Source organism: Sitophilus oryzae, unplaced genomic scaffold (assembly GCF_002938485.1).
Source record: "Sitophilus oryzae breed Bouriz unplaced genomic scaffold, Soryzae_2.0 scaffold_682_pilon_pilon, whole genome shotgun sequence".
In the NCBI taxonomy this organism is placed as follows: Eukaryota; Metazoa; Arthropoda; class Insecta; order Coleoptera; family Curculionidae; genus Sitophilus; species Sitophilus oryzae.
In genome coordinates this window covers 3,429,505-3,455,810 of record NW_022147287.1, presented here as the reverse complement: position 1 = coordinate 3,455,810, position 26,306 = coordinate 3,429,505, and the positions used below count along the sequence as shown (strand labels likewise).

At 30.0% G+C, this 26,306-nt stretch overlaps 1 protein-coding gene across 1 annotated transcript in view; it reads left to right on the top strand.

Moving 5' to 3' along the window:
* The first annotated feature begins 9,358 nt into the window (after positions 1–9,358).
* LOC115887924 (FMRFamide receptor-like) overlaps positions 9,359–26,306 on the top strand; it is a 68,477-nt gene continuing 51,529 nt past the window's right edge. Inside the window, exon 1 of the mRNA XM_030907457.1 lies at positions 9,359–9,397. The gene's annotated coding sequence lies outside the window, so the exon portion shown is untranslated. The remainder of the gene's footprint in view (positions 9,398–26,306) is intronic.

Genomic DNA, 26,306 nt, shown 5'->3' with positions numbered 1-26,306 from the left:
ACGGCACTTCATAGAATTATATCAAATGACTTAATCACTATTAAATCTTGGTGCGACTCGAACCTCCTGAGTCTCAACATTTCTAAAACTAAAGCTTTGTCGTATAAAAACTCGCTGCAGCCTTTTGTACTTAACAACACCTCCATTGACGTCGTAAAGTCTGTAAAATTCTTAGGGCTTGTTGTAGACAATTCTCTGAAATGGGACATACATATCGAAGCTTTGTCGAAAAAATTGAGATCTGCCTGTTTTGCTTTAAGATCTGTTTCTAAGGAGCTTAACTTGTCAGAGGCTAGAACTGTTTATTATGCACTTTTTGAGTCGCACCTCAGGTATGCCCTTCCATTCTGGGGTACGTGTTGTGCGACTCAATTTGACCGCATTTTCAAGCTCCAGAAGAGAGCTGTTCGATATTCACTGGGACTAAACAGCAGAACTCATTGCCAGGACTTTTTTAAAAAATTAAAAATATTGACTCTTCCTTCCTTATTTATATTTGAATCCGTTTGCCTAATACGTAAGCTTGTATCGGCTTCTCAAGAAAGGCCATCTCACACTTATCCACTCAGGAACGCGGAGCAAGATCTTTATCTACCTACCCCACGCTCAGAGTTAGTTAAAAGTTCAATATTATACAACTCGAAAAAAATGCACAATCACCTGCCATTTGAAATCAAATCCATAACATCATTTTCTTCATTTCGTAAAGCATTGAACTCTTATTTACTAGACAAGGCTTTCTACGATGTAAATGAATTATATTTTGAAAATCGAATTTGATCTTGTAAACACTGGTCTAATGTTTGCTATTTTTTTAATGTTTTGTATTATCTTTTGTTTGTTTGATTGTGTACCTTGTTTGTTTACTTTGTTTGTTTAGTTTACCTTTGTCTACAAATTGAAAAATTTTTTGACAATAAAGGCATTTATTTATTTATTTATTTAAAATAATTCATCTTATTAAAGAAGGCCGAAATTGTATACAGGGTGAGTCTTAAATAAGTGCAAATATTTTCAGGGGTGGTATATTTCGACCCCAGAATCATGTCTATTAGCTTTTTTTCGCAAAAAAATATGTTAAAAATCATGCATTTTCTTTTAAATTTCCCTATATATTTTTCGAAAACTTTTTAGAATTGCTTGTTCACCGCAAATTTTCCCCCATGGTATGATTTCTTAATTTTTGAAATTACCACAGTTACGGCACTAAAAGGGATGCAAATACAGAAAAAATCCGGTAGCTCGCAAAATTTTTTCAAAAAAAATCATTTTTTTTAAATTTTCAAACTTAAATAACTCGTTTATTTTGGACTTACCTAAAAAATGGTAAAGGGAAAATATGTTTCTTTTATCGAGATCTACCAGCTCTGAAAATATTTGCACTTATTTAAGACACACCCTGTATATTTGCTTGGTCCTTGAAGAAGAGCGGGAAAACATAACGCAATATATTTGCAGCTCCATTAACAGTATGAACCAATGTCTACGACAGCTGGAGCAGCCCGGGGAGGGAATTCAAGTATTGCTAGAGGCTATTAGAGTATTTTTTACAAGTTTTTTTACATTTACTTATTACAGTTATATTTTTTTAACATTCTTAGTTCTGTTTGTGTTACTAATATTTATTAAAGTCAAGCCTGTATCGTTACTTCTTGACGTTTTTTTTTAATTTTAATATTGAGTTTTAATCAGTGTCAATATGACATTACGACAATTGTCACCAAAGCCCACCTAGTGATATTAAAAAATAACATTATAAAATAAAGATAGTTGAAAAAATTGCAAGTTGTTGGCGGCAAATTCATTTCATTCTTAAAAATTAACAAAGACTTGTGTTGACATGAGTCAAAAAGACAAAATACTCAGGAGACACGGTTTTGATTGAAAAATAATGTTTTAGGAAAAGTTACTCTCGAAATTATTGCACAGGGTGTTTCAAAGTTCGGGTAAAAAACAACCCTTCAATTAACCCTCTATAATAAGCCATATACTAAAGTTTATAAAAAACTGAGTTTACCAATTGTTATTATATTATTATGCTAAAAAAATTATGAAAATAAGACTGAAAATAAAAAATATATAACACTTAATATTTACTACTATTTTCCTATTTTTATTACGTACAAAAATGTTTTACAGTACATTTAAGGTGCAAATTTTATATTAACTTTTAAAAGCAATATTTTATAAATGTTTTATATAAAATTTTAATGAAATTCTGGCTTTACCAATAATACTTTATAAAATATTTCTAAATATAGGACCGCTCCAAATTATGTCAAATAAATCTCTCTCATTAGTTGTAAAATTAATTATTTTATAAAAAAAAATGTAACGGATATCAGGTAAAATATTAATTATTTTATAAACAGGATAATTGTAATATTATTGAGTTAAACAAGTTAATCCTACACATTAATGGTTTAATATGTCACTAAAATAATTTTGTTTTATGTACAGCAACAATATTAAAATACAGGGTCCGGCAATAGTGCGTCGGGCATCTGTAGCTCCTTCTATAGGGTGGCTCAAAAAAGTATAAGTGTATCGGGATGATTTTTTTAACGGAACACCCTCTAAATTATCGCATTTTTGGCTTTCTTTCAGATCACTTTACATAATCCTAAGATATGAGTAACTATATTTCGATAGTTTCAGAGATATTAATAAATAAATAAAAAAAATATATATTTTTCAGCCTTTCTTAAAAAACATAATTATTAAAAATACAAGAACTGTCTTAAAATCAAAAACTATGTTAGGTATTTACTTTAGATGGTCTCTACTTACTTTGCTATAAATATGGTAATCGTAAATCATACAGGATGTTCAAAATTCTACGTCAAACTTTCTAAAATATAAATTCATTTTTCTTCTTTTTTTTTAAATAGAAGATCCTGTATATTATTTTCCCAATAGGTGGAGAATTAAAAAATGAACATTTTTTGTATTTAGAGTGTTTCAAAATTTTTAACTGTTTCGCAGATATTCGCGGTTTTATATTTCATATGGCTTTTTCCACAGTAAATTTTTATCAAAGCCACTCAGTGACTTTTCTCTCGTATTTTACTGTTGAAAGAGCCATATGAAATAATACTGAGTGTATCTGCAAAACCATTAAAAATTTTGAAATACTTTAAATGCAAAAAATGTTTAATTTTTAGCACTCCATCTAATAAAAAAATAATATACAGGGTGTTCCATTTAAAAAAAAAGAAAAATTATTTTATATTTTAGAAAGTTTGGCGCAGAATTTTGAACACCCTGTATGATTTAAGATTACGATACTTATAGCAAAGTAAGTATAGACCATCTAAAGGAAATACCTAATACAGTTTTGATTTCATTACAGTTCTTGTATTTGTAATATTTTTTTTAAGAAAGATTGAAAAATATAGATTTTATATTTATTTATTAATATCTCTGAAATTATCGAGATATATTTACTCATATCTTAGGATTATGTAAAGTGAACTGAAAGGGAGCTAAAAAATGCAGTAATATATAGGGTACTCAATTTAAAAAAAATCATCCCGGTGTCATCAAATTTCATCTCTGTTGAAATTGCTGTATCTATAAGGATAAAATAAATACTAGGCAGTTTTATGTATACAGGGTTGTTCACCACATACGACACGGAGTATTGTAGCTAAACGATGAGATTTTTACAAATTGTAAGTTTGGGGTTCGTTGAAGGACTATTAGAGCTACAATTTAAAAATATTTTTACAAGATACAGAGTGTCCCAAATAAATAAAAAATATCAAAGTTGTATTTTTTTAAATGGAACACCCTGTATATTATTACATTTTTAGTTTTCTACTATTAAAATAAAGTAAAATTTGATTGTTGTTTATTATACTTAAACCTCATTGTTTTTGAATATTTTCACTTTGTGGGTTGCAGTAAAAATTTTAAAGTTTCATTTTTCCAGGTATCAATGTTTTTAATACTAAATATTTAATGAAGTTTATTTATTTATCACTTATTATGTTGCAGGTAATAAAAATAATACTACCTTATACAGAGTGTCTAAAATTTATTTTAAATAATTATTAGCTTCAAACGGCAATAACTTCTTTAATTTAAATAGAATGCCCTGTATATTTTAGGGAGAATCAGATGCACAATTAAATTGTCTATCAAATTGTATTATACCATTTTTACCTATCCCTTCAAGTTTTCGTAGAAAATGCATTTTCTTATAATTTAGACCTCATTTATCAATATATCCATGGAATATTGACATTTTAGATTGTTTTTAAAGCAACAAATGTACAAAATGTACAGACTAGTAATATTACTAGCCCATTTGTATGCAAAAAGAAAACTATTTAAATCTTTATAAAAGAGTATACCATTAATTAAATATAACACCATTATTTCAGCCCATATACTAATTAATTACATACTTAATTGTGTTCGTTAATAAATTATTATAAATAAATGTGGATTTGAGTCAGAAATCAATATAATAATAAGTTATCAAATTAAAGTCTCTGTTGTTATAAATAAGCATTTATTAAAAAATGAAATATCATTTTTAAGGTGTTACTTTTTATCACACTGTCTAATGCCCATACAAAATTCAGTTTTTTAGTATTTGGAGCAATTATTATTAATCAATGCAAACAGTCAGTTAATGTAGTTTGAATACTGGATCATATTAATTGGTCCTCTTTAACAAATATTTGAACAGTTTTTTTTTATTTTTTAATGAAATAAACGAATTATATCGACAATATTAGTATCTGTACTCTTTAAAAATTTGATACATCTTTAAAAATAATCTAAAATGTCAATAGTCCATGGATATATTGATAAATAAGTTCTAAATTACAAGAAAATAAATTTTCTACGGAAACTTAAAGAGATAGGTAAAAAATGGTATAATATAATTTGATAGACAATTAAATTGTGCATCTGATTCTCGTAAAATATACAGGATGTTCTATTTAAATTAAACAAGTTATTGCCGTTTGAAGCTAATAATTATTTAAAATAAATTTTTAGACACTCTGTATAAGGTGGTATTATTTTTATTATTGCAACACAATAATTGATCAGTAAATAAACTTCAGTAAATATTTAGTATTAAAAACTTTGATACCCTTGGAGAAATGAAGCTTTAAAATTTTTCCTGCAATTTCACAAAATTGAAAATATTTCAAAAACGGTAAGGTTTAAGTATAATAAATCTTAATCAAATTTACCTTTATTTTAATCGTAGAAACCAAAAATGTAATAATATACAGGGTGTTCCATTTAAAAAAATACAACTTTGATATTTTTTACTTATTTGGGACACTCTGTATCTTGTAAAATTATTGTTAAATTGTACCTCTAATAGTCCTTCATCGAACCCAAAACTTACAATTTGTAAAAATCTCATCGTTTAGCTACAATACTCCGTGTCGTATGTGATGAACAACCCTGTATACAATAATTTCAACAAATAATTTGTGCAATAGTTAGATTCCTCAATGTCCAGAGTCATTATTTTATTACAACACCTATATGGATTGGGTTAATTTGTGTCATATTTCTTTATCAAAACTTTCATAATTACTTGTACATCTTTAATAAGACATAAAAACATTAAACTTGCAAAGTTAAAAGAAAGTTCTATTCGAGTTTTTCTTTTCTTAATAATTTTAAGTTTAATTAAGATCCACGAAAAAACTTTGGAAGCTTTTTTGACCAATTAACCATATTTTTTTTGGTAAAAAATAAACATTCATTTCTATCCACAAAATGTTATCATTTATTTTGCGCCTGAACAAAGTTCAGCGTTATAATTACTGAATTATTTAATTACTAGAACCAGTAAGATACTTGTATTAATAACTAAGGGTGACCTTATTTTTTATCGGCACGAAGTTCTTCGTGGTTTCTTTTTAATTAGAGAATGTTGTGGAGAGCGTAGGTGTTATCGGAAAGTTTCCTTAAAAAATGAGTGGACAAGGTAAACATAGTCCAATCTAAAGTTCTTTTAAGTAAACAAAAAGTTACTTAAAATAAACCACGGAAAATTATATCTACGGAGATTTTTTAATATAATTTAGTGTAGTAAATATACTCTGATTCAGGTAAAGGTTTATGTACAGGGTGTCCCACTAAGAATAGCTCTCGGCTGTATCTGGGAAAGTATTAGCCGTAGGGCCTACGGCAATTTTTTATAACTAATAGGACTATGAGAAATTGCTGGAAATTATTTTCAAGTTTGTAAAACGGCCGCTAGGGGGCGCAGCTGCTATGGAAAATAAGAAAATAGAATTTTTACAGAATTTTGCATAGATAATGGGTACTATAAATAATAGCTTTATAATCTTCAGTAAATTTTGAATTTTTTTTGTTAGAGCTATTTTCCCCTATCTGCTAAAATAAAGTGGTGGAGGAAGGTTAGATCTATCTTTATTTAAATGTTTTTAACTCCGGACTGGATGATCAGAATCCAACAAACGAGGGCTCGTTTAAAAGAGCATTTCTTACTCTATATTATACCGTAGATACATTATAAAATAAGATACAAGCAACTTTTTTTCAAAGCCCACCATGACTTCACTGAATCATCGTTTCTTGTTCACTGTTATTAATATCTTAATTATTAGATATTAATACATCTTTATCATCTATTTCGTCGATTTTAAAATGAACTAACTGTTTCTATCTTATTTTTTGTTAGAATGGGCATAATCAAGAGGGCTACTGATACTGTGTTGGAAAAATAAGGTAATTAAGGGCATATTTTTTGGTATTTATTATAATTTTCGCTGACTTTTTAAGCTTTTACTACTCTTTACTACCATCTAAAATTACATATACTATCGTTTTTAACTCTTTTGAAAAAAACGTAGGTGTTGATACGTCACTTTCTTCTTCTTCATATAAATTAGTATTGTTCACTAGAATATTGATACTTAAGGATATCAATGTCGTTTTTCATGTGTTCCGGTAACTTATCCCACACTAATGCAATTTCATTCGGTTTACAGGTAATCATAACTTCTTTTGGCATGTTTTCTAACTGTTCAGAAGTTAATTCTAGTAAACTACCATAGCGATAGTAGACTTTAAGCGATGAAGCCATTTTTTATAATGATCTCGATCCATCTGAGGTGTCAAAGACATATTATGATTCTGAGAGAAACTTTAAACACAAATGTCCGCACCAGACTGTTCCAAACTTCTGTTGACGATCGTATGTATAGTAAATATTAGTGGCAGCTTTGGAACCTCGTCGTAGATATTCTAGCAATTCTATAGGGGGTGGTAAATTACCAAAACTGTCATAGTAAATAACTTGTGAATTTACCTTTTTGTATGCCACCCAATGGGTCCCTAACCCCTTGCTACTGTCTAAGTTAACAATAGCACATTCATAGCATTTTGGACCACGCCATGGAAGAGTATCACTCATATAAACCCCTCTAAAATTTGGTATTTTTATTTGAAATGCATACTTGCTTATGTCGATATTGGATAGTGGTCTTTGGGGCAGGGATCCTATGAGTTTTTTGATTTGTTCATAAAAAGTCCTAAACCTGATCAGTATGGTTTTAAATATATACCATTTTCCTTTAAATTCAAAGTTAGGTGGCCGCCTGTCTTTTGAGAATTCTCATTTTTTGTCGTCTTTATAGCACGAACGATACCTCCAACTCCTCTAGCCAGTGATCCCAAAGCTGAAAGACCGGCAAATATTGGTATTAATGGTAATATGCCACCCACTTTTGGAATAGGTATTATTCTAGGAGTGCAAATTCTTCTTTTACCACCGGATTTTCGCAAGAATTTCCAAAGCTGCAGCTAAGGCTATTCGAGAAGCGTTTAGAATGTCTTTTTCAGCAATTTTTTTACCTCCAGCTTTGCGTAATTCGGCTTGAATCGGTCGTCTCAGCGCTTTTCCAAAAGCAATTTTGGGTAATCTTTTACGTTTACGCACACCTTTCAAAGATTTAGCTGGGAGTCGTTTTTCTTTTTTGGTATTTTTACCCTTATTTGATCTCGCTCTATACCCCATCCCAAAGCGTTGTTTTGCCTTCATAATATTTGTTACAAACCAAGCTGAAGCTTTTTCACTTGCAGTAGAGTCCTTAGATTTAACTCTCTCCCAAGCACGTTGCTCAAGTTTGCGATCTGCCATGTTTGTTAAATTGTAAGAAAGCGCCCCCTAGCGTCTACGTTCAAAACCTTATTATTATAATATTTATGGTATAATATAGAGTAAGAAACGCTCTTTTCAACGAGCCCTCGTTTGCGCCAGTTGCGCCCCCTAGCGGCCATTTTATAAACTTGAAAATAATTTCCAGCAATTTCTCATAGCCTCTTTAGTTATAAATATTTTTTTCCCCAAGCCCTACGTCTAATACTTTCCGAGATACAGCCGAGAGCTATTTTTTGGGACACCCGGTACACTAGGGTGCCCGTTATTTACCAAATTGATCATTTCTCTCACGACGCCCTCTAAATTTTTAGTTTATGGCCTAAAAAATAATAACAGACCATTGTAAACCCTTAATATTCACAATAAACCTTGCCCCAAAGACGAGTCATCTCTCATTTAAATTACAAATTTGGGAATTTGCCACTTTTTGCAAATAATTTTTTTTTCTCTTGATTTTCTTCCCTTATAGCCACGATAATTACATATTCTTATACAGAATTGAACGCTCTACAAAAAAGGTCTCTCATAATTTTTCGATAAACCTACTCCTTCAAAAGTTATTCACGGTTAAAATTAACCTCTCGGTTCTTCAACTATTTTGACAAAATTATGATTATTTTTGAAAAATTTAATCTATTACAGTAAAAATATACAATTCTGATGGTGTTAAGGTTGGGAATTAAGAAATCTTCATGTCTAATGAACAGTAGCGTGGCAAATTCTCGCGGGCCCCCCCTGCAGACTTTGTTAGGGGCCCTCCTAAGTATACTCAAAAATTCCTTCAAATACATCATTATTGTGATATCTGCTTGAAACATATTTTTTAACAAGAGCCACAATGTGACATTTTTTTATATTTTGATAATTGTTTCAACATTTATTTATTTATTTATTATTATAGTACTCTTCAAATACTTAAACTAGAACACAAACATTTGTGTTTCTAATTAATCAAAGTTTTATTAAAAAAAAACTCAACATTTAACTACTAATAACTAGAACACAAATGTGAAAAAGAAATTGTAAATATTTATGAAGTACCCTATGGTATATTAGAAAGTCTATTCCTTTTTCCTCGACCTTAACAAAAGCAACTTGTTTACGAGGCTGTCCAAATCTGCTTCTTTTGCTATAGACTTTTTATTATTTTCAGCTTAGAAAAAGTTCTTTCTGGTTCAGCGGATGTTATAGGGAGAACCGGAAACAACTGGAATACAGTGCAAATCTCAGGTATACTGCTAATTAATAATTAGTTTTTTTCGAAAATAAAATCAGAAAACTCTCTGATACTGTAAATTTTTTTGATTTTTTCATAAAGTAAATTTTTTGCTTGAATTAGCTCCGATGCTAGATTTTGTGTTAGGTCGTTAGGATATTTGTCTACTAATACTTTGGCGTTAGCTAAGATATCAGATTCCTGGGATTTTAAATGTTTGTGTGTTTAAAATTTCAAATTTAGAATAAATATTTTGAAATGTGTCATACCTGATTCTATACTGAGTTATTATTATATCCAAACAACTAGATTAAACCAACTGTTTTTTACTATTTTTTATTTCGCAGTTTAGGCTTTGCCAACGGGGTAGACTTTCACTGAAAAGTATATAAAGATTCTGAACCGTTTCAAAAAAAATTCTTATCTCGCTAATATTGCTCACAGAGTCATTTAAAATAAGTGTGCTTGTGGAAAAAATCTACCGATATGATACTTTTAATCAAAAACGCCGTGAAAACATGATAATCGCACATCAATATCTGTTACCGTTCCGGAGTTACGGGGTGTTTTTCAAAAATATTCATTTTTAACAAATCGCTGTAACTTTTTTGCTATGGAAAATTTTGTATTTTTATGAAAACATTTCCAAAGCACTTTTTTACGTAGAATTTAATGGTTTAAGTATAATTTTTTTAAAATTAATAATTTAAGAATTATCAACAAAAAATTTAATTTTTTATATGGGACACCCTGTATATTTTAATCAACTGAAAAGAATTTAAAATTACCTTTCCAAAAATATAGCACACTTGATATTTTGTTATAATCCCCTTCGAAATATAGAATTTTTAAAAGTTCGCCACTTTTAACTAGTAGGCTTTGGACCCCTCATTGATGATATGCCTTTAATGGAACTCGAAAACATATTTTTCCAGCAAGACGACGCACCACTTCTGAACGCTGAAGTTATCGACAAATTTCTGCAGCCAATTTCAAGAACAATTGAACAGCTGACCATGCACCCAGTCGTTGGCCGTCGAGGCCGCCTGACTTAGTGCCCATGGATCTAATCCTATGGACATATTTGCGGAAGAATAAAGGTTCCTTATTCTTCTGTATAATATAGACAAGAATTAGAAATACTTAGCAGTTATGAGAGGATATCTTTCACCCCTACTGAGTTAATGAATTCCGCGAGAAATGTTCAAAAACTGCCCCGTCTGTCCATAACAGAAGACGGTCGATATGTCGAACACCTGTAGCAAAATCTCATGTCCTGGTTTGCTATTTATTTTTATTGTTATTAGATATAGTTTAAATGTGTTGATGTTGGTTAAATATATTTTAAATTGTTATAAAATTCTGCATCTCTCATAGCAAATATTATTTTCGTTTTAATTGATGCTCACAGCTAAAAATTTTTTACATTACAGCCGGTGCCGTTCAAAGCTTATTTAAAGCGGGCGAATTTTTATATACTCTATATCTCGAAGAGATCGAGCAAAATATCAAGTGTGTTATATTTTTGGAAAGGTAATTTTAAATTCTTTTCAATAAATTAAAAATTTACAGTGTGTCCCATATAAAAAATCAATTTTTCTGTTGATAACTCTTAAATTATTAATTTTAAAAAAAATTATACTAAAACAATTAAATTCTACGTAAAAAGGTGTTCTGGAAATGTTTTCATAGAAATAAAAAAATTTCCATAGCAAAAAATTTACAGCGATTTGTTAAAAATGCACATTTTTGAAAAACACCCCGTAACTCCGGAACGGTAACAGATATTGATGTGCGGTTTTCACCATCATGTTTTTGATGAAAATTGAGCTCCAGACACCGATATAAGTTTTCGTCTATCTCCTATAGAAAAGGGTGTTTCCATTTAAAAGCGTCGAATTTGACCCACCCTGTACACCAAGAATTATTAAAATCTTATGAAAAGGTGTTCCCTTGTTCTTGTTACTTAGTGTATATTTTAGTTTTAATTAGGTATTTAATTTTTAATTAAATTTCTCTTATATTATATTGCAAACATTGTAACAATGTTTGATATTAGAACCCTACGATTTTTATAGTCGTTTTATTACTTTTTTTATGAGCACTGCAACATGCCTATTACATTTGCTAGCAGATACTACACCTGCACTCTTATACGTATTAACTTTACATACAACTACAGCCCCATTCTGTACTATTAATCTACAGTATGTCCCCGGATTGTCTTTACAAGAGGAAAAACAATTTTATTATTGACATTTTGAGAAAAATGCATTCTTCATAAAAATTTTTGATTGTTCTAAAATGGTTAATTCAGTTTACACTTTTTTAAATTTTCGTACCGTTTTAGAGAAAATTAAAAAAACAAGAAATTATTGTTGAAGTCTAAAGTAAAGTTTCTAAATAAAGTTTTTCTAACAAAGCCCCATACTCACTCGCGTCCCTTCGTTCAAAAATCATATATTTACTATGGGAAAATGTCGATTTTATGCGACTGTGTGTTCCTTCCTCCTTCGTCAAAACGCTACTTCGTCCGTTTACTTCCTCGAAAAGCTCCTTCCAACGTATTGTCGGTTTTTGGAGGAAGTAGCAAAGGAATTATCACGAACACAAAAAAATATTAAAATATATAAAATATATAAATCGATCTTGGATTTCATTCGTAGTTGATTTCTTGATTTGGCAGTACGTCTGTACAGGGTGTCCCATTTTCATGTGTTTTGCAGGGTTTCTCGTTTATGAGTCGAAATACAAAGATGCGGTTTTCACATTACGCTGTTACTTTTTTATGAAACTAAAGATGCTACATACAGATATGTCCTAGCTCTCTTACTTCCTAAAATACAGGGCGAATCTGAAATTATTGCATTTTTCGATCCCTTTTGTATCATAACTTATCGAAAAGGTGAAAACGGTCTCCCGTACAGTTTTTCACGTAGAATGCAGTGACGTAACTATTTCTTCTTTGGAATCTGTCTTTTTTTAAATTGACTAAAACTTATATGTTTTGTTAAATACGATATTTTGTATATTATTTTATTTTCCTTGTTACGAGCTTTCTAAAATACTTATTTTCATAAACGGGGTAAAAATGCATTATTTAACATTATTACATAGTCGGCCGGTTTAAATTAGGTAATCAAAACAATCAACTAATTTATTTGACGTAAAATGTTGGTTATTGGCATGTTATTTAAAAGTAGCACAAGTTCAGTTTCCGTGTAGTTTATCAAAATATCACGATGCAAAGCAAAAGTATCTGGTAAAATTAAGTTAAATTAAATAAGAGCCGTTTAGCAGTTTAGCAGTACCTAAATAAATATATATAGAGTATATTATAATTTTCGAAAGCTCATAGCAAGGCAAATAAAATAAAAATAATATATAGAGTGTCCTGTTTAAAAAAAAGAACATAAGTTTGAGTCATTTTTCGAAATAGACAGCTCCCAACGAAGAACCGCTTTCGTCACTGCCATTCTACCTGAAAAACGAGACACGGGCGGTGGGGAAGTACTCAATAGGTAGAACAAAACAAAAAATCAGGGTATCCGGTATATACCTGTACATTTAAATGAACAGTCTAATTTTATAAAAGGTATTTCCAACGACCGCATAGTAAATACCCGATATAATACCAGTAATGTCAGGAATACGAGTATATCTAAAATATTTCTTATATATATTGTAGATATTATATATTGGTATATTTCTATTCCCGGTATTATACCGGGTATTTACTATGCGGTCGTCGGAAACTCCTTTTATTAAAATTAGGATGTTCATCTAAATCTACAGGTATATACATATATACCCAGATTTTATTTATCTACAAATTGGGTACTTACCTACCGCCCATCACTGACCCTTTTCACCTTTTCTGATAAGTTATAAGATAATCGAGATACAAAGGTTATCGAAAATGCAAAATTTCTACTAATTAGAAAAATGTGTAAAGAAAGAATAAGAAAGGCACTTTGAACAATAGCTGCCAGATAAATACATATTTATCCTAGCCTTCTTAGTTCAAAGTTATTTCTTATTTCTTATGTAGCATATTTAGTTTCATAATAAGTACAACAATGATGTAAAAAACAGCATCTTTATATCTCTACTCATAAACCAGAAACCCCATAAAATACACATAAATGGGACAGCCTGTACATCTAGCAATCGCCAGTCGATATAAAAATAATTCACACACAATAGTCTAAAAAATGGAAGAAAAAAACAATATTGTCTTCATATTTGTGAAAAAATGCATGTCCATATTTATGTAATCGTAGCGACAAAAATAAAAAAATAGAAATAATGTGCATGATGCCTTTTACAAAAAATATCTGAAGAAATGGGGATTGACACCATTAACGTTTAATTAGTATGTCATATTTCATGGTTTCGATATAAATTACATAATAAACTTTACTCTATTGTTGACTCGCCTTGTACATTCATACTGATATACCTTGTATATGATACTGAAATATTCGGATTTATTAAAAAAAAAATATATTATTAAAATTCAATTTTTATTTTTGACACGACAAGGAATTGCAGTTTTATAAAATAAAAATTATGCGCCTTTCAGATTTTTTAAAAATTTTAGACGTTACTAGATATTTCGTATTAAACATGTAGCTGCTATATTAAAAATATTTTGTGGTGTGTTGTTGCATAACTGACTAATTTCCAAGCATCGAATGCACGAAGGAAGGAAGCGAAGGGACGAAGGAACGCGAGGAAGTAACGCGAGGAAGTAACGCGAGGAAGTAAGGCGAGGAAGGAGCGAAGTGTGAGTATGGGGCTTAAAGTCAAGTTTCTAAATAAAGTTTTTCTAACTAAGGTAAATCTGTCGATATATTATTTTTGACCACAGACACTGTTTTTTATGATTTTCAACTTATCAAAATAAAGTTTTACTGTTTGTTTATCTACGTAGGTACGGCGTGTTCAGTAAATTATACCGAAATAACGATCAAAAATACAAGTTAGTTTATCGTTGTTTTTACACGAACTGATGTAGCTGGTTTCATTGAGTTAAATATTTTATGTCTGTTTTATTTATTAATTAACACTTCTCCGGATATTTTTGGATATTTAGTTTGACATTTAGGTAGATATTTTTTTGGTTTAAGTATTCAGGCATTTTAAGTCTATGATTCAGGCGATTCAGAAAAATAAATTGCATAGATTTAAACCCATCTGCCTCTTATACAGAAAAAGAATAGATATTTTGATTTATATAAGTTTTTGTCGTGTTTTTTACTGATATTTGCAGAAAGCATTTTTCCTTTTAATGTGTTTTTCACAAAAAAATATAAGTTTAATAAAATATCGGCGGTCGGAAAATTTCCACCCAAATATTTATCTTTGCTCTGCTACAAATTTTTCTTTGAATAAATTTACATTTTGCCTTCGATATTTCAACTTTATTCTATATCGAGCTTGGCTAGCTCCTTTAAAGGGGTAAATATGTATGCGAAATTATAATTCGAGAAAAAAAAACAACGACTTCAAGTTTGTATAAAGAATTTTTCCAATTCTGTACAAGGTGAGCCAAATTGGACACTTTTAAAGGGAAGCACACTTTTCTAAAGGAGATAGAGCAAAAACTAATATTGGTGTCTTTAGCTAATTTTTTATTAAAAATGTGATGGTAAAAACTGCACATCGATATCTGTTAACTTTTCGGAGCTACGGAGTGTTTTTTATAAATGTGCATTAACAAATCGATGCAACTTTTTTGCTATGGAAAATGTATTTTTATGGAAACATTTCCAAAGCACTTTCTTACGTAGAATTTAATGGTTTAAGTATAAAATTAATAATTTAAGAGTTACCAACAGAAAATTTGACACCCTGTACATTTTTAATTCAACGAAAAGAACTTAAAAATACTTTTCCGAGTCCTCCCACTAATGGAACTTGGAAATATATTTTCTCAGCAAGACAGTGCTGAAATTATCAGCAATTTTTCGAAGCCAGTGCTGCAATGTAGAGAATAAATGGATAGCTCATCGCTATGTTTTCCCTCCTTAATAAAGTTTACTCCAGCCTAAACAACCATCATTCTACAGCAACAATTTTCTGTGAATTTTCTAAGGCGTTCGATTGTGTAAATCATAAGATCTTAATTAATAAACTGCAGCACTATGGGTTCAGGGGATCATCTCTCGAATGGTTTAAGTCGTATCTGAGCAACAGAAGTCAACTTGTGAGGGTGGATACCACGTTGTCTTCTAGCAAGCCAATAGAATGTGGAGTACCACAAGGCTCAGTACTAGGCCCTATTTTGTTTCTTCTTTTATTAACGACATTGCTAACATAAACATCAGTGGCAAAATATGTCTTTTTGCGGATGACACTAGCATCAGTTGGAGCAACAAGGACATCACGGCACTTCATAGGATTATATCAAATGACTTAATCACCATTAAATCTTGGTGCAATTCGAACCTCCTAAGTTTCAACATTTCTAAAACTAAAGCTTTGTCGTATAAAAACTCGTTGCAGCTTTTTGTACTTAACAACACCACCATTGACGTCGTCAAATCTGTAAAATTCTTAGGGCTTGTTGTGGACAATTCTCTGAAATGGGACATACATATGGAAGCTTTGTCGGAAAAATTGAGCTCTGCCTGTTTTGCATTAAGGTCTGTTTCTAAGGAGCTTAACTTGTCAGTGGCTAAAACTGTTTATTATGCACTTTTTGAGTCGCACCTCAGGTATGCCCTTCCATTCTGGGGTATGTGTTGTGCGACTCAATTTGACCGCATTTTCAGGCTCCAGAAGAGAGCTGTTCGATATTCACTGGGATTATACAGCAGAACTCATTGCCGGGACTTTTTAAAAAAATAAAAATATTGACTCTTCCTTCCTTATTTATATTTGAATCCGTTTGCCTAATACGTAAACATGTATCAGCTTCTCAAGAAAGGCCATCTCACACTTATCCACTCAGGAACGTGGAGCAAGATCATACCTACTATCATATCTACCTACCACACGCTCAGAGTTAGTTAAAAGTTCAATATTATACAACTCGAAAAAAATGCACAATCACCTGCCATTTGAAATCAAATCCATAACATCATTTTTTTCATTTCGCAAAGAATTGAACTCTTATTTACTAGACAAGGCTTTCTACGCCGTAAATGAATTATATTTTGAAAATAAAATTTGATCTTGTAAACACTGGTCTACTGTTTGCTATTGCATATTTACTAATGACATCGAAATGAATTTATTTAGAGGTCATTGATATTTTACTATAAACTAGCTAAATATTTTTGAATATTATTTTTATTTTTTTGTTCTTTGACATTATAAACATTTATAAATGTTTATTTTAACAATAAGACTGACAATATTATTTGTATAATGTTTTATATTATCTTTTGTTTGTTTGTTTGTGTACCTTGTTTTTTTTACTTTGTTTGTTAGTTTACCTATGTCTACAAATTGAAAAAAATTTTGACAATAAAGGCATTTATTTATTTATTTATTTAATCAAGGTCCCAGCCGTTGGGCGTCGAGGCCGCCAGACTTAAGGCAGATGGATTTTTATCTTTGAGGAAGACTAAAGGATCTTATTTTTAAATTAACCGTATACCTTAAACAAGAATAAGAAATGCTTAGCGATTGTGCGAGGGTATTTTTTACTCCTATTGTGTTAATAAATTCCACGAGAAATGCTCAGAAACAGTCCTATCTGTGCATAAGAGAAGACTCCAATTTTCGAAAACAATCTGTAGCAAAATCTCATATATTGATTTGTTATTTATTATTATGGTTATTAAATACCGAGTGCGTCTCGAAAGTGGCTCACCTCTGTAATTTTTTTATTTTTTCATACAAAAAATTACATTTGGTTTGTTAGCATATATGACATAAATTAGGATTGATTGACGTATTCAATTGTTTTTGGTCACTTCCTGTTTCACCGGAAATGACTACGACTTTTGATTTTTAAACGGCACCCTCGGTATATTTTTACTTTATTTGATAGAAAATGATATTTTAGCTCTAAAAAATTGGCGCCGGGAGGCACGTATTTTATCTCAAAAACTGCGACTTTGATTGATTTTGATGTTATTACAAATTTTGTTGCAAATATTATTCCTAATCTTAAATTGAAAACCGCGTTTCGCTAGCTACTGTAATTTTGGAGTTACGATTTTTTTAAATTTTTAACCCCCTCTCATACCCCCTTACCAATCCCCCACCCCCAACAAAAACTAATGGCCAGATTCTCGTGTGCCACAGTATTTTTGTGCCAAATTTGGTTAAAATTGGTTTAGCGGTTTTTGAGTTATCGTGTTACAGACGGACAGACAGACAGACACCATGAAAATATTTTGTATTTAGGTCATTTATGTCCCAAATAACTCATTTTGAGCGAAATTAAAAAAACTTTTCTTTTGCCGATCTTAATAGTCTACCATACCTATTGGTATGGTCGGCAAAAAAATACCGAGGGTGTCATTTAAAAATCAACAGTTGTTGTCACTTCCTGTTAAACAAGAAGTGGCCGAAAAGAATTGAATACGTCAATCAATCCTAATATGTCATATACTAACATACCAAATCTCGTTTCTTATCTGAAAAAATAAATAAGTTATTGGGGACAGCCATTTTTGAGACGCACCCGGTATATTCTTATAGAAAGTACTGGTCAGCTAGTACTGTTACAGAAATGAGCTCGCATATTTTACAAAAAAATCTGAATAAAAATATGAAGAGCTAACTAGGCTAGTCATGTATAAAATTATAATTTAATAATAAGTTCTGTAATTCCGCTTGTACATCTCTCGAGTTTATTTTTAATTTATCTCATTTCCTCATACCCCGTTACTTCTCATAATTGGCTAAAACCAAATGCAGGCTTAAAATAGACGCGTGGAATGTATCTTTGTTTGAAAATAATGCTGAATATTTCAGTAAGCTCGTCCAGCAGATAAACCTCTCCAATTCAGTTTCATTAAATTAAAATAATTATTACAGAAGTTTCGTTCTTGTCGTGTGTCAGAAAAAAACTGGAAAATTTGAGGAATTAACATGGTTGCGGGATACCAGACAACGTTAAAAGTTTATAAAATTAAACGTATTATAGGAGTTCTGGAGAAAAGTTCTTCATTTTTAATTAAATTTTGTAACTTTAATATCAGATATTACAAAAAGAGAGGCAATACCGTTATAACTTCTTTATTTTTTCCAATGAGGTTATATACAGGGAGACGCTATGAGCATTTAAAGTGCTTGCGAAAAATGGTAACACTAGGCGTGGCTTAAGCCAGCACCAATATGGCGGCATTAGCAGGGCCGGATTACAGAAACTTCTTTGAAAAATTTTATTTTACACAATATAACGACCTCAACTTTTTTAAATAAAAAATTAATTAATCAAAATAACTACAAAACCTACAATTTTTTCAAAAATATAAATTACAAGATTAATTTTAATGACTATATACTATGTATATTTAAGGAGGAAACACAAAAAAATAATACACTTAAATAAATTAAATTTTATTGCTCACTAAATAACACTGTTTTGTTGCTAGTATGTCTTAAACTAATTGCCTTGTTTTTATTGATGTATCTAACAATAATAACCTTAACATTTAAAAAAAAAATAGAAAAAAAGCGGAAAATAATTAAACATGATTACTGATTTACCATAATTAACATTTTGATAATCATTAAAATTTAGAAATCTTAGGAAATAATTATTTATTTGAGATATTTTATTGAGATGTTCTGTCAAAACAGCTATCAGAAAAATGTTTCGAGCATAGAACACTACCTGATGTAGCTTGCCAGTTTCTCCTGTTCAGAAACTTCACCTAAGCTTCTCGACGGATGGGATTTATGAAACCTAAAAATCAGATTTAATATAATATTTATTTGATAAAAATTTTCTAAAGAGAGCAAAATTTATATACTACGTACTAAATTTAAAATGTTCTGATATAAAATTTTATTAGAATAATAAATGTTTATCAATAAATATAAGTCGTTAAGACTTTATCTGCAAAAAGTAAATTTACTTTGTTGATTTTATAATATTTATCTAAAAATTAAAGCTATACTATATAAAGTTTGTACATAGTATATGCTAGCAGATGCTAAAAAGGAATGTAAATAAATGTTTAAGTACAAAATCTTAGTGTAAAAATAGAAAAATAAACCGTAGTTAAAAGAAAACTTTTAAATTTGGACTAGCAAAATACTCTTTCCTGTCAAAAAAAGTATATGTAGTAAAAATAACAGATATTGTTTTTTTTACAAGAGTATTTTTTTTAAGAATTTTTCTTACAAGAATAGAAGTCGAGGCATGTTTTAATTACTTAATTGCCTCTAACAAAGTATTAAATAACTAAACACTTTATCAATATAGAAACACTTAATATTTAATTAATAAACGCATAACTAGTTAAATGGAAAATACGAAAATAATTTAATCAGGTCCTGTATTATGTTTACACTTACCTGTGAAATGCAATTTCAGTGGATTTCTTCCTCTCTACACGTTGTCGACTACAACAACTACTTACAGCACACGAAGACATGTTCGGAAAGTCCAAATATTCAAATAAAAACACAAAAAGAGTCTTGGAAAATTAAAAAAACACTCACAGCAACGCACTTAACCTCAAAAACTGAACTGTCAGAATTGCCAGTACCAATATGGCGTAACTGGGTACATTTCTCGATAGCTTATGTCGCCTCCCCCACTTATAACCTCATTGATTTTTTCAGATAAAAAAAACGGGATTTGGTGTGTTAGAATACGACATAAATCAGGGTTTTTTGACGTATTCAAATACTTTCGGTAACTTTTTGTTTCAACGGAAATGATAACCCGATTTTTATATATATAAATGGTACCGTCGGTATATTTTTACTAATAGATGACTATTTTCTTTTATCTATAATTTTTTATTTATCTTTATTTGATGAAAAATGACAATTTCAATAGAAAAACATATCATATTATGGCAATTTTTGACATATTTGCATGTATTGTAAATATAACAGAAAGGGCGTCACCTACATGTGTTTTAACTGATTTGAAGAATAATAACTTTTCGTCCGTACCTGTATAAAAGTACTGAAAAATATACATTTCCGTGACTTTTTACATAAAAAATGTCTCTTGGTAAAAATCCTAACAAGTAACCTTTCTTAAGATATTTAGAATGGAAATAGTCAATACATGTCATTATTGACAAAAAATAAACACGTTGAGTATAGTTAATTGACTGAAATAATAAATTCGGGAAATTTTTATTTTTTATAAATTTATCATAAATTTTTCTGCAAAGAAATGATGATAAAACAGTTTCTGTTTGGTTTGGTTTGGCGTTATAGATATATACTATATATAATATTGACGTTACCTACTTCAAAAATTATTTGGAAACAATCGAAATAAAAATGAAATTTCTACACCCTGTATCTCCGAAATTAAGCATTTTAGGTCATATATTTATACAAACTTTTTTACTTATTTCTATATGCAGAATATGCTGCAGAAGTTTCCGGAATACAATTCGGACCACCCTGTATATAAACTGTTATTGTTTACATCAACAAAACTCACCTCCATAACTTAAGGGCCATTACTACCGCTTTCCCGTTCAAAATATTCTAAAAAGTTGTGAAGAGTTTTTATGGCTATTAAGCTATCTTGTACAGGGTGGGTCAAATTCGACGCTTTTAAATGGAAACATCCTTTTCTATAGGAGATAGACGAAAACTAATATCGGTGTCTGGAGCTCAATTTTTTCATCAAAAACATGATGGTGAAAACCGCACATCAATATCTGTTACCGTTTCGGAGTTACGGAGTGTTTTTCAAAAATGTGCATTTTTAACAAATCGCTGGAACTTTTTTGCTATGGAATATTTTGTATTTCTATGAAAACATTTCCAAAGCATCTTTTTACGTAGAATTTAATTGTTCAAGTATAATTTTTTTAAAATTAATAATTTAAGAGTTATCAACAGAAAAATTAGTTTTTTATATAGGACACCCTGTATATTTTTAATTTATTGAAAAGAATTTAAAATTACCTTTCCAAAAATATAACACACTTGATATTTTACTCGATTCCTCTTCGAGATATAGAGTATATAAAAATTCGCCCGCTTTAAATAAGTAGGCTTTGAACGGCACCGGCTGTAATGTAAAAAAATTCTAGCTGTGAGCATCAATTAAAACGAAAATAATATTTGCTATGAGAGATGCAGAATTTTATAACAATTTCAAATATATTTAACCAACATCAACACATTTAAACTATATCTCATAACAATAAAAATAAATAGCAAACCAGGACATGAGATTTTGCTACAGGTGTTCGACATATCGACCGTCTTCTGTCATGGACAGACGGGGCAGTTTTTGAACATTTCTTGCGGAATTCATTAACTCAGTGGAGGTGAAAGATACCCTCTCATGACTGCTAAGTATTTCTAATTCTTGTCTAGATTATACAGAAGAATAAGGAACCTTTATTCTTTCGCAAATATATCCATAGGATTAGATCCATGGGCACTAAGTCAGGCGGCCTCGACGGCCAACGGCTGGGTTCTTGGTCAGCTATTCAATTATTCTTGAAATTGGCTGCAGAAATTTGCTGATAACTTCAGCGTTCAGAGGCGGTGCGTCGTCTTGCTGGAAAAAGATGTTTTCGAGTTCCATTAAGCGCATATCATCAATGAGGGGTCCAAAGCCTACTAGTTAAAAGTGGCGAACTTTTAAAAAATCTGTATTTCGAAGGGGATTATAACAAAATATCAAGTGTGCTATATTTTTGGAAAGGTAATTTTAAATTCTTTTCAGCTAATTAAAAATATACAGGGTGTCCCATATAAAAAATCAAATTTTCTGTTGATAATTCTTAAATTATTAATTTTAAAAAAATTGTACTTGAACCATTAAATTCTACGTAAAAAGTTGCTTTGGAAATGTTTGCATAAAAATACAAAATTTTCCATAGCAAAAAAGTTTTTTTAGAGAGATTTGTTAAAAATGCATATTTTTGAAAAACACCCCGTAACTCCGAAACGGTAACAGATATCGATATGCGGTTTTCACCATCATGTTTTTGACAAAAATTGAGCTCCAGACACCGATATTAGTTTTTGTCTATCTTCTATAGAAAAGGTTGTTTCCATTTAAAAGCGTCGAATTTGACCCACCCTGTACACTTCGCACTAAAAAAGGTTCTAACAAGAACAATGTTGAACAATGAATTTTGAAAAATAATTGGGTTTTTTTTTGTTTTCGTCAAAAAACATATTTTCTTGATAACATGACAACATAGGTAGTAGATTAAATTTACAAGAAAGAAAATCCAGAAAAGATCCAGTGATTCTCAAAATTTAGCAAAAAAAATTTTTTTGGATAGCTATTAGATCTCCATAAAAGAAAATATGTTTCTTTTATACAGATCTATCAGCCCTAAAAAAATTGAACTTATTTAAGACTCACCCTGTATAAAGATAATTTTTGTCAAGTTTAAATGAAGAGAATGAAGTATATTAATGAAAATGATTTACTTTAAAAATTTGCCGTGACGTGTTTGATACCCAAAAATATGTAATTTTACGATTAAACTAATAATTTTTATCAAATTCATTTCTAACGTAAATGTTTACCAGTCGAAAATCTACTTCCCCGGCTAAAAATAACAAATATGGCCATTAGGAGGCGGTTTATTTTCCCGAATATACAAAATCAATCGTAAATGTGGCAACGCTCTCGAAAAAAGAGTCTATCCAAAGAGAGAAAAACAATAAACATATCCGGAAAATACATTCATAAATTTAAAAATTACGTACAGATTGTCTCATTTTGGTGGCCGATCGAGGGCTATCTTGCTTATTTATAAAGATACATATACTCTGCCCAACAAAGAAAATGAGTGTGCACTGTGTGCGCATATTTGAAATAAAACTTCTTACTAACAGTTATTAAATTGAAGGATTTGAAGAACATGTTTGACATCAAAATCAAATTCCTCATGTCAAAAAACTCCTAGACACAAGTATTTTCGGACATACATTTATACAAACTTTTTTATATTTTTACGTGCAGAATGTGCTGCTGTAGTTTCCGCAATACAGTTCGGACCACCATGTATAGTCTGTAAAACGAATAACTTTGAATTTGACAGTTCCCGCGGGCTTTTCTAGTGTTAATTTTATTAGGTTAGCAACTTGCGGCCATGCTGACGCAATGCCGTCTCTAATGGAACAGCCTCGGAGCGAGATTTATGACGTCACGCTAGTTAGATACTACGGATTAATAAATATATTGTAGAATACAAGGAAAACATAATTATTCTTCGTGTTTTTGGTTTGTATTTTAAAAATGATATAGTTTACATGAAATATACATAATATACAGTTAATAAATACAATATATATACGTATTTATAGTAATAAATACTTTGGCAGATAAACTATGAACCATACAAATGCAGCAAATGTTTTACAATATGGCTGAAATCGTACTCCATAGTCAATGTAGATAGTTTTTGTGTTAAGAATAATAATTTAAAAAAAATATGTGGTCATCTTTTGACAAGTTTATATTAGTTTATTAATTGCAGTAAACATTATACTATATAAATAAATTTTGTGAATGCAAATAATAATACATCACTATTAGTAGATATTGAATGTTTTTTGTTAAATTAGATCGATTTTCAAACCCCAAAATTTAAAATATATTTTACATTTTACCCATTATCTTATGTACATATTCATTATTTGTATATTGTAAAACATTTGTTGCATTTGTATGGTTCATAGTTTATTTGCCAAAGTATTTATTACTATAAATAGGTATATATATTGTATTTATTAACTGTATATGTATATTTCATATAAACTATATCATTTTTAAAATACAAACTAAAAATACGATGAATAATTATGTTTTCCATGTATTCTACAACATATTTATTAATCCGTAGTATCTAACTAGCGTGACGTCATAAATCTCGCTCCGAGGCTGTTCTATTAGAGACGGCATTGGTCTGATATTTAGAAATGTCAAAGCTGATGACATTTTACTTTTGTCAATTATGACATTTCGTGTTGATTTTTGCAAGAAGAGGAAGAACTATCACTTGTTTTATTATTTTCCTTTTCTATTTCACGAAAGTAAAAAGAGTTACCTATCCGATTCGTTCAGGCACTCAATTTAAAGAATATCAGTAACTTTTTTGACAGAGGGATTTTATATTTGCCATGTTGGTAAAAAATAACGGTCAAAATTCAAAGTTATTCATTTTATAGACTATATTAATAATTCATTTATTTTTGTTTCCTAAATTATTTTGATTAAAAGAAAATATGTAAGACTGGGCAACGCTGTACCGGTCAAGCTTAATCACGTGACTAAAAGTTCATTTGATATGAACTATACTTTATAGGTTTTGAACAAAATATATTTGGAATAACTATTGTTTTAAATAAATAATTCAATTAAATCAACCTTGTCATAATTTATATCCCTATGTCATTTATTATTAAATTAAATTGAAATTTAAAGTGCCTGTTCCCTATCTCCTATTAAATTGTATCATTTTTGTTAACCAAATTATCGCCTGATGGCAGTAAAATATTTATAAAAGTATTATTTAATCAGACATTTCTTAATCATAATATAATTAAAATTACAGGCAAGCTGATTTTTTCAGAGTTTGTCAGCGACTCGGAAATTTTCCCCTTGCGGTTTTCGAGCAATAGGGGTGTTTTTTTTTAAATTGTACTACAACAAAATAATTAGACGCAAATTGTACATAAGAACATTCTCTATAAGTTCGTCTAATGATTTTTTTACAAGTTTATTATTTCCGGACTTAGCGGCCGTTTCATGAGCCGTTTGGGGTGGTTTTCAAAAAGGTTGTTTTACAGCAAATGACCCTTATTAAAGTTGTTCATAATAAATGGAAAAGCAACTTTTCCTTATTAATTTTTTTGTAGCTTGATTATTTTTGAATATAGTAGTTTTCAATGTTACTCTTTTTTCAGCAAATTTACCCTACGAAACTCGTTCAAAATAAGAGTACATATACCTTTGCCTTATGAACCTTTTTTGTAACTTGACTAGTTTTGGAGATAGCGCCCATATTATGAACAAGTGGTGATAGCTTTAAATGTCTTCTTTTTCAGGAAATTCACAAGTGCTATTGGAAATATTCATTCACTTGATGAATTCCATGTTTCGTTTTGGGGAAATAAATATATATCATAGGGAAGTTTGCATGTAATTTTAATATGAACACCTTTAAGTTGGTAAATTTGTAGAACTAAACAAAAATTATGAAACTACCCCAATTTGTTCATGAACTGGACGCTATCTCCAAAAATAATAAAGCTATAAAAAAATCATGAGAAAAAGTTGCTTGTCCATTTATTATGAACAACATTCATACGGGTCAATTTGCTGTAAAACAAACTTTTTGAAAACCACCCCAAAGGGCTCATGAAACCGGCCGCTAAGGCCGGAAATAATAAACTTTTAAAAAAATTCATTAGGCGAACTTATAGAGAATGTTCTTATGTACAATTTGCGTCTAATTATTTTGTTGTAGTACAGTTGTAAAAAAAACACCCGTATTGCTCAAAAATCGCAACGGGAAAATTTCCGATTTTGTTTATTTTACACTCAGAAGACAGTCGCTGACAAACTCTGAAAAAATCAGCTTGCCCGTATTTTTTTTTTCAAATGACAATTTTATTGGGTTAATACGCCTATATTATAAAATATCTCGTAAAATATGGATGGGTAGATTTCAAAATTATGATTTATTATTTACGTAAACTATGCAATGAAAATTAACAAATAGACCTCCAATATGTATTTTATAATAATAAACCTATAATACGTATTTACTAAAACAG